Genomic DNA, 10591 nt, shown 5'->3' with positions numbered 1-10591 from the left:
GGCAGAAAAAACTAGGTGTGCTTCAAAAATAATGTTTTGCTTAGATTGTTGAGTTGTGGTCAAGGGAACGAGGAGGGGACAGGGCTGCTGTGACAGGGAATGGGAGTGCAGGAACATCTGGTGTTTTTGGTCCCAACACTCCAGGTCTTTTACCATATCCTGCCCAGCACTGCTGAAGTAAACCAGGTGTAAGTGGTTTCAACAGAACAGCCAAAACCACATCTTACTCCGAGAAATCGTGTCTTGAACATGAAGGCTTTGTTCTCCAGGGCCAGAGCTCCTCTCTCCCCACTGGTAGTTCATGAAAGTGTTTACAGAGGCTAGGAGCCCAAAGGAATTGAATTCAGGATCTTGAAAGCTTTGGCCTTCACAAAATAAACCTTCAAAGGATATTTAGAACTATCAGCAACAAAATACTTTCTATTCTCATCTATGGCAGCCCCCTCCGTTCCTGTCTCATGTTTATTTAACAATTTAAAAAATAAATCCATTGCTTTGAGCTCAGGCAATTGATATTTTTAAGGTCTGTGGTGTTTTTTTTCATGTACAATTTCCATAATATTCTATATTTTCTCTTTTCTTTTGTTATTTTACTTTAACCATCATTTGCTCTTGTTGGCAATTACAGCTCTTGCTTTTTCCTTATATTGGTAATAAGATAAGCAAGGTGAGGAAATGCTGATGACAAAACCTCCTACACTCTTCCTCTTTACCTGAGTGATCCAAATTGGTGCCTCTTTTCCACATGGGAGGTTTGCCTTAAAATAGATCCAAAAGGCCATATTTTCAAATATCAGCAGTAAAGCTGTTTCTGCAGTGCCTGTTCCCTGTGCTGTTAGCACTGAGTCAACGTGAGCCTCACAAAGGATGTCGTCAGGAGGCTGTGTAAGGTTCATTTAAAAATAAATGAACCCCAAATCCCTGGGATCCACTTAACTGCCCCCAAAACTGGACAAACACCAGAGCTAATTTCAGCTATTTGCTCCAAATTACCCTTGTGAGTTTAGCCCCTTGCCTGCTCACCAGATTGTTCAGAAATCAAATGAAATATATGGAGCAGACCTACGGTTCTGGAAAAATGTCATGAGGCTTTTTTAGCTGCATCCAAGTAGTTGGATTTGATTATTATTGTCTGGTGAGACTGCCAATAAAACATTGTGTTGTTTCTATCCCCTCCTTGTGTGGCTGAGGCATTCCAAATGTGGGGGGGAAAGTGAAAACCAAAAGCAATTAAAAACAAACTAGAAATCCATAATGACCTCCTTATGCATATTTTTAAAGGGAGTTCAAGCCTGCTGTTTAAACTGTATTTCCTGTCTAACAAAGTGTATTATTTCTGCTATAGGTTTTTTCTCTTTTACTTTAATGGATACATAACAGAAGGGCCCTTGCATTACTTGGGTTTTGTTCCATGCCCATGAGTGCTTACAGTCAGTCACAAACACCAGAGCACCTTAAAAATAGAAACCAAGAGGGGAAAAAAAAGGCCAATTCAAATACCTCTGTAACTGTTTCTCAGTTCAGATGCCAGTCAGGCCACACTAGAGATGGTTCCCAGCAGCTTCCCAGTGACATGGAAAAGGAAAATGAAGCTTTGAGCCATCATATCTTCAGGGTTTAACTCACTCTTCTCACTCAACAACAACCAGCTGGTGATGAAGTGTTAATAACCCAGCTCTGTGCATGAGCTGTCCAGGTTTTCAATCCAGAACAGTCTCAGCAGGAAAAGCTTCTCTAACTGAGATCATCTCTGTACCTGGCAGCCTCTTCTCCTGCCCTTACTCAGTCAGACGCCCGGCCTTTGCCATGGCACAGGTGTCACAGGGAGACAAGGCAGTGGAGAAAGATCCCAGCTCACCAACTGCTTCTCTGGGATGAGGACACCAAGCTTCCCGTGGAGAATCAGCAAAGCCCATCACCCAGGGGCAGGCAGTCATTTGGAGATGATGCCTGTGGTGCCAGCTGAGAGGAGGGTGGTGCCCAGGAAGACATGGGGACACATCGAGGGACAAACCAACCCCCCCTGGGCACAGCCCTGGCTCACACAGTGCCCAAAGGGTGCTGGCTCCTGCAGCCCTGAGCACCACACACCTGAGCTGCAGCCCAGCTCATTCTGCCTGCCCAGCCAGGGGGGAAACCACACCTCAGAGGGCCTGATTTTCACAGCTCTCTCCATTTTTAACGACCTGACAGCAGGAAGACCCTCACAGGGGGAGTGGGGGGAAATAAATATTACATGTATTAACTTTACTTTTTGCAGCACAACCCCGTTACCAGGGCTGCAAGTCAAAACTACCTGGCAAGAAGAAAACATGTTAGAAACACACGAAGGGAAAAGGGAGAGAAAGCCGCTCTGCTCCTCAGGGCTGTTTTTCCAGCTCACATTGCCCTTCTCCACCTCCCTGAAACTCCCTCTGCATGGCAGCTGTGCAGGTTTGCCCCAGAGGAGGAGCATCAGGCACCTTGTGGCTCAACATGTGGCTGGGAGGCTCCTCAGTGCACAAGGTCTGTGGCTCTTCTGCAGGGCTGGATGGATCGCACGGGGCAACCGAATTTCCAGCCGGTTCAACATGCCATTGCTTGTGCAAAACACGTGTCCAGCCACCAGGCTTGCATAAATTGGCTGTAAATAGTTAATTAAATGCATTTGTACCCCACCACCTGATTTGCATGCAGAATTGTCAAAGCAGCCTGCTAAGATTAGACACAATGTACTCCCTGAACACAATTGTACCACTGAAACAGTCTGAAAATCTGGCGCATTGAGTTAAATTTTCACATTGTGCAATCTTGTGTAATAACAATAATCTCCTCTGCCTTGGAGTATAATCGCAATAAAGAGCTTTTTGTGATTCATTCAGTGTTTATTCACTCAGTAAACAGCCCTTTATTGCTTTTTATACTACAAAGCAAATGAGATTATTGCTTAAATTGTCCGGTAGCAACTAGCTTCTGTCCTCTGGCTTGCTTATTCAGTTTGTTTTTGTGTTGTGGTTTTGGAAAAGAAAACTTGTTTAAAATTAGCTCCCCAATAAATCACAGTAACAATGAAGTGAGAGTTTCTGCAGTGTGACAGATTTGTAGCTTTTTATGTTTGTAATGATGATGATATGTTTTCTAGCTTATTTATTCCCTTCTGCCTTTATTCTCTCAAACTCTGAAGTCTGCTGCAGTGAAGAAAACTCTAAGATGCTGAAGTTGGGGAAGGGAGAAGTTGCAGTCCTTGGACTGCACAGCTGCCTCTGTGGCATTACCAGGAAGGAAAGGTGCAGGAAAGAAGCAAAGAAAGAAAACAGGCAGGAGTCTGGTGCTCCAAATCCAGCAGCATCAACACCAGTTCATGTCCTAACCCTTCTCCTGAAAGCTTGAGTGATTTCCTTCCCTGGCCCGTGCCTGTACAGTAAGGTTGGTGATGTTATCTCCTTTGGAAAGTGCCCCAAGACCTGTGGATGGTTAGCAATAAACATTTTTGTTGTTCAGCGACTCTCCAGGTAGTTCTCAAGAACAGCTGTTGTTTCACACACCATCTTCCCATGTGAGGGGTGGTGGAGCAGCTCTGTGGGCCCCAAAGCCTGGGAGCAGTGTGGTGTTCATCATGGAGAACAAGTCAGCTGTAGCCAACATTTGTTCCTTCACTCCCTTCCTGAGTGTGCAAATGAAGCCCATAATTATTCCTCGTCACGAGGCCAAGTGGGGGATTCATCAAGGGAACGGGAAAGACTATTTCTCTCTTTCAGGCAGTAACATGTAAATGGCATTTCTTATTTCAGTCCTGCCAACTTTGAGATGTTAGCAAAGCATTTCCCTGATAATTATTGATCTTCTGTATTTATAGAAAGCTGGGACCCAGTACAATTCAATATTCAGGAGATGCCAATTTTCTGTGAATACCTGAGAATGACTTGGTCATTTTCCATCTCTGTAATTGCTCCTGGATTGCTGGGGCATGAATTGCATTCTTTAAAATCCACCTAGAAATGGAACATGGGTGAGGAAGCTCTGCATGAATTTCTTTCTCCTTACTGGAGCCAAGCCTGTTGTTTTCAATTTGGGCACTTTGGGTATTAATGTCCAACTTCATTCACTCTCATCTAATGCCAGCTTCCACACTCAAATGGATACCTTAAATTAATTGATCTAGAATTGCAAATTGGGCCTCTCAACCTGGTAAATATGCACCTGGATCTGTATTTTCTCTAATGGAGTCTATATTTTCTACAGGAGTCTTTGCATTTAGTCTTGACAGCTTTTGAGTGACCACATTTCTCCTCTGGGTAATAGTGTTTCCTAGATTTAGCTCTTTTTATTCTTCTGTCTTGTTACATTCAGTTGTCTTATTAGTTTATAGCACCTATTTTTAGCCTAACCTAGACAGAGGTGGTTCTTGAACAGAGCAGGTCAAGTCCCAGCAACACTGAAGTCCCCAGGAAAACCTCAGCCCACTGGCACCAGGAATGAGATGGTACATCCCCACTGCCTCGAGCTCGAGGTGTGGTTCCATATCTCAGAGCCAAAGGACCTGATCCAGTTGTTCCAGGGACAAATGTGCCATGAGAGCCAGTAGGTCCCGTGTGCCTGAGCCTGCTCCCTGTGCTGCCTGGGCAGTTCTGTGCTGCAGAGGGGGAGCTCAGAATAAGGTGTGGATGCCTCCCAGTGCTTCAAACCCACAGCAAGGCCTGGAGCACCACAGTGTTTCAGTCTGGACAGCAAAATCTCCAGAGGTTCCTCCTGGGGATGCTACTCTATGAAAGCTATCCTGACCCTGGGCACAGGAAATTCTTTAAACAACCCATGTTTCTTCGATGCTAAAATAATCACTATTTGTTGCCAACCAGTGCATAACATCATCTCTGTGGATACTAAAGAGGAGATGTCATGGTCAGGACTGACATGGAGCAGTGTTGTCCTCCTGGGAGCGAGGGCCAGGCCAAGAGTCAGGGAGGGCACTGAACATCTCCCCTGAGTTCATTCCATGCCAGGGGCTCTGGGAGAGGACACTGAGCACTGCCCTGTGCTTTCCAGGTCTGCAGTGGAAGTGCACTGGAAATGCTGTGCTGCTGTGCAGGTGGTGTGTGCACTGCCCCTGCCCCCTGTGCCTCCAGCAAAAAGTTTCCCTGTAAGACTTCTGCCAGTTCTGGCACAGGCTCCTGTATGGACCTGACATGTTTAGTTTTTCTGGGTAGAAACACACCCTTCTTCATAGTTTCCATGCACAAGAAACTTGCTAAGTGCATGGCCTCATCTATGATTAGATTTTTGTTTCACAAGGCAGCAGTGATTTATGAAGCATATTTTCATGTGGTAACCAGAAAATGCTTCCATTTAATGATTGGGCAGTGTACTTCCCTTTATCAAACCTGCTTGAAACCCTTTTATTGTTTAAGAATACATTTTCACGGGGGTTTTGTTGCTTTAACCACATTTCATTTTAAAGGGGCTCTGCTCTGGTTTGCTAAAGCTTTCAGGTTGCTGGATAAACGTGTGGTTTGTTGGAATGAAGTGAGGAAACACAAGCTGATGGCCAACATGCCAAGCAGGAACTTACAAGTGTTTCTTCAATTAGTAATTCTGACACTGAGATTCTGGGTGCCCTTGAGCAAGTCACTTTGCTGCCATCCAGGTCAGCCCCTCATCTGAAAAAGGAGAATGGTCCTGTTCATTTTCCCTTGCAGTCCCTCAGCCTGTTCATCCCTTCAGACTCTTCATGGCAGCTCTGGTTGTCACTGGGGCTCGTGGGGTGCCCAGCACGGTGAGGGTTTGCAATCCTGGCTGTCACAGGTTATTAATTAATCATTCAAATAAATCATGTCAAAGAAATATTAATTAATCATTGCTTCAGAAAGGAGCTCACCATGGATGCTCTCTGTGGGCCCTCGGTGCAGCCTCGGAGCTGCTGGAAATTCACTGTCTTTCCAACACGGCCCATGGACATGATTAAAGGAACCGCCTCGGATCATCCCAACTTTCTCACTATCAAACAGCAGCCACGGCTCCTTCTCTTTTTGATTTTCGTTCCTTATTCCTTTTTTTTTTTGAACCTGGCAGCCTTAGTCAATAAGCCATAAGCGCCAAGCTAAGAAGAACTGCTGTCATCAGACAAAAAGGCCTCCAAGTCCACATCCCTAACAACCTATTTTAATAACAAGAGCAATAACGGGATTTATTATGCATGCGGCTTTCTGCAATCATTTCTGAAGAGAAAATTAGTTTGAAGCCTCGGGCGACAGTTGAACTCTCAGAGGCGCCTAAAATAAAATAAGGAGGGGGGGGCAGTGGGAGGGGGCTGAAAAAATAATAACTGGGGAAAAAAAGTGTGATGGGAAAAGTTATGGGAGCAAGCATCCAGCAAACTTTATCTGTGATTCCGTCGTGTCCTCTGGAGGGAGGATGTAGTGGCTGGGAGATGGGCAGGTCTGCTGGGCTGTGTGGCTGGGCTGGCAGTGCCAGAGGTGCTGTGGGAGCTGGCAGAGCATGGTCTGGAGCTGGCACAGCATGGGCTGGTGTGGGGCAGCAGCAGCACAGCCCCCCAGCCCTGATTTACTGTACAGTGAAGTGGTGATAAATTCCAGAGGGGCTCTGTGCCAAGGAGTTAATCTCAGCTCAGCCAGGGGGTTAAAAGGAAAAAAAACCAAACCAAAACAAAAAAATAATAAAAAAAAAAAGAAAGAAGAGGAGGGCAAGGGTTGGGTGAGCTGCTGGAGGTGTGGGGGGCTGGCTGTGGGTTAGGGACAGGAGCAAATTCAGCACTCACGGAATGTCCTGACCCGTGTGAACATCTGCCCTGGGAGCCACTGTCAGCACATCCACCCCTGCCCCAAAGTACCACCAAAAAGTGCCTCTCTTCCCATCCAGCTTCAGGTGGAAAGAGAGGTTTAGGTGTTGGCACCAACCTGCCCTGAGAGACCAGAGGAAGGAGGACGAGGTTTGAGAACCAACGGAGGAGACTGGTCCAATTCACAGCAGTGACCCTGTGCTGTTCTCTAACCCAGGGCAGGTCAAGCTCCAAACTGGTGCCTCTCAGATGTGCTGAATTCCTGCCCCAGTTTGCACCTGGAGAGCCCTTGCCCAGGCCTTGGGTCCTGGCCTGGTCCTGTGACCCATGAAGGAATTTGAAGGACTGGAGGTGGAGGATGTTTGGTCCCTGGGGAGGGCTGAGAAACACAGGAACTGCTTTATCAGCATCGAGCTGGCAGCTGCTGCCCAGGGGGGATCCCCTGCAGCCCAGAACTGGGCAGGGTGACATCTGTGTCCAGCAGGAATCCAGGGGAAGGTGTGGTGTCTCAGGAACACAGCTGGCTTCTTGCCTCTGACTTCCCCATCACAGGACAAACCAGCACTGAGGGACTCAGGGGCTGCAGCTGAGCCAGGGCCAAGTGCCACGATGCCAAACCATCCCCTGTCCCTCCAAACACCCAGGGCAGGTTTGCTTTCCCCTGCTCCTGACTCTGCATTCCCATTTTAGACAAGTCCTTGACAGAGGGTCAGGATTCGAGGCTGATCAGTGCACAATTGTTCCTTCTAAAATCTAAACCAAAAGCCACACTAAGGGAAAAGAGTGTGCTTGTGTGTACATGTGTCCTCTCAAAGGAAGACAAAGCCAATCACTTCTGTGTGTGTAGGACTTGTAATTCTTGGGAATTTTTTTCCCCTTCCTGAGGCGATGCATGAACTTCACTGCTGGAAATAGTGTGGACCCAGCTGACTGAGAGCAGGCATCTCAAACCTGCTATTAGATGGGCCTTGCTTTCTGGGCTCTGCTTTGAGGGCACATCACTTTACTTCAACCCTGGAGTCTGAGGCTGCCCCTCTTGAACTGTAAGAGGGGGCCAAAGAAAATAACATGTGGTTATTGTTTAAAAAGTCATGTAGCAGAAAAGTATATGATCACTTAAAGGCAACATCAGAGAGCAGGGTCTTCTGCTGGCTTCATCCAGGGCCTTGGCTAACCAGATAATTCCATAGTGATATTTATGGCTTGTATATGAAAAAGAAAATGGTCTGAAATCCTGTGGCTGTTTGGTACCCATGTCTTTAATGTCTAACTGCTTATTCATTCTAAAAAGTGGGATTTAATAAGACAGTTATTGTATGTTATTTACATACCAATTGATTATTAAAAACATATTTATTTATAACTGCAAATTATAAAGTACTTGGGAAAGTGTAGCCAATCAAATCAGTGGACTGCCTGATGAATATCCTTTTCTAACCCCATCATTTTATATATAGAATAGAGGTTGACTTATGCAGCAGGAATAAAACTAACTTAACTGCCTTTATGGGTCATTTCTTTCTTTGATGAATACTTGTAACTCCCTTTAACAGTAATAGGACCTTTACTTTCCAACTGAGCAGAAAATAAACAGTCCTCACTGTAGGGGCTCTCTTGCCTTTTGGGGGGCTCTGAGTGGATGAAATGTTCTCTGCTTTAATAAAGCATGCCAAAAATACTCCTGAGTGAGATCCCCTTTCCCTGTTTCCTGCCCAGCAGGTTCCATGGGTTACACTGGTGTCTGCCAGCAAAGCAAAGCCCAAACTGGCCACCCAAACCCTGCTTAGCACTGGCAGAGTCTCACTCCTTAGCAGTCCCACCAGAAACCTGGACTGATAATGGAGAGATCTTCTCCAGACTCTTTTCACACCAGTCTTTTAAGATTTTTCTCTCTTACATAAGTTCCTGGTTCTTGGTGGTTTTTTTCACCTGAGAGATTAAAAACATGTTGCAAGCTGGAAGAAATGAGAAGTGCTCATCTCATCCCTCCCTTCCCTTTTGATTTGGTTTCTTTTCCCCCACTTTGTTTTACCTTTTTTTTTTTAGATTTTAGATTTTTCTTTAGTTAAATTATATGATTAATGAAGGCTTGGAGAGAAAAAAAAAAGATAGGTCTTTCCTGACCCCTTTTCTAAATGTAAAGTGCAGCTGCTGTTGCAGAGACAGGTTCTGCAGCTCCAGGAGCTCTCCCAGCACAGCAGGGCTGACTCACAGCCAAGAGAGAGAAAATCTGATCTGGTATTTATGTCTCTGTTTAGGGCAATTAACCCAGACCAAGGTGGGAGCTGAGAGGGAAGACAGTGAGTGAGGGGAGAGGAAACTTGTTCTTTAGGAAAAAAAAACAAAAGTAAAGAAAAAGAAAACCTGTTAAAGTGAGCTCCAAAATAAATAACAAACCCTTGGAAATCCTGTGTCCTGGCTTTACAAATTAACTTTCCAAGGAAAATGGCTTGTTTTGCCTTTGTGAGCCTCGTTAGTGTCTGAGGTTACACACCAAGGTGTCACATCCCCAGCAGGTGTCAGTCAGCACGACTGCCCTGAAACCAATGGAACTGCATCCACTCACAGGATCCAGGCTGGAAAAACAGCCCCATCCCCAGAGGTGTGTTAGAGCCAGGGAAAGCACCAGAGCCTTCTGCACCAGGGTGCTGTTCTTTCCACAGCTCTCTCTTTTTACCTTATTCATTCTTTTAACTTATTGATGTTATTTTCCAAAATGTTTTTTGATTCACTATTACAAATTATTTACAACTAACAGATCTGTTGACTCAATCACTGTTCTATTGTTTCTTTTCGCCTTTTAGTGTAGTGAAAAAAAATCCATTCCTAAACAAGACAAAATCTTTAAAAAGATCTTCATTATATTTCAATAGCAATCTTGCTTTTGTTGAAAGAAAATACATCTGTTTATTAATTAAGAGGAATTTGCTTAAGTTAGTTCCACTGAATAAACACTTTGTTTGGGCACATGAGGCCAAATACTTTGAATTTTCCTTTGCTGCAGGGTGAAGCCCTGCTGTTATTGAAATGAATGCTCTATAGTTCAGAGCAGAGAGAAATAGTGGGCCAAGTCCTGCAGATTTTATGGACACCTCTGTAAACTTCCACGTATTTCTAAGGAACCCGTTCACACCATCATCTAAGCTCCACATGAATCAGGTATTATGAATACTTGGCCTGTTAAACCTCCTTTTCTCTGCTCACAGTCAGTGAAAAAAAAAAATCTGTTATCTTCTTGCAGTTTGGTCAAAATTTCATGCTAACAAATTTCAGTCTGCCAAATTCCAATTGTTTCCCAGTTGTCATTTATAAATGCAGCTCACTGATGTCCTTTCCCCCTGTGCCACCACACAAGGAAGGCTGCAGAGGTCTTGCTGCAGGTCTGAACATTTTTGGAGTGAGATGAACAAGAGAATGTCACCCCAAAACCCAGTCCAAGGACCAGCTCAGGATATTCCCCTGCAGTGAAGTGAGAGAGGTTTCTGCCCAAGTCCACGGTGATTTGATTGCTTTTGTCCTCATTTTGCTGAGAGAGGCTGGTGTCAGAATGGGCTGGAGGAAAGGCTGCTCATCCTGCCAGGTATGTGGAAGCTTTAACAGATCCCCAGAAAAAAAATAGTGCCCATTGTACCAGGAAGCAAAGCCCTGATCCAGCAGGTTCGTTGCTCTTGAAAGACAAGGTCCAAGTTTGAAGAGGATTTGGACCTTCACCCGGTTCCAGGCTGGCCTTCAGCAGTGCTGGAAGAGGCCAGGATTTAGAGCTGGAGCTGGATTTTATAACTCTGGTTTGTCTTCAGGCTTGTGTGTGCAGCAGGGTCT

Source organism: Neopelma chrysocephalum, unplaced genomic scaffold, assembly GCF_003984885.1.
Source record: "Neopelma chrysocephalum unplaced genomic scaffold, ASM398488v2 Primary Assembly neopelma1_94, whole genome shotgun sequence".
Lineage (NCBI taxonomy): Eukaryota > Metazoa > Chordata > Aves > Passeriformes > Pipridae > Neopelma > Neopelma chrysocephalum.
Note: the sequence above shows the minus strand (reverse complement) of the source record.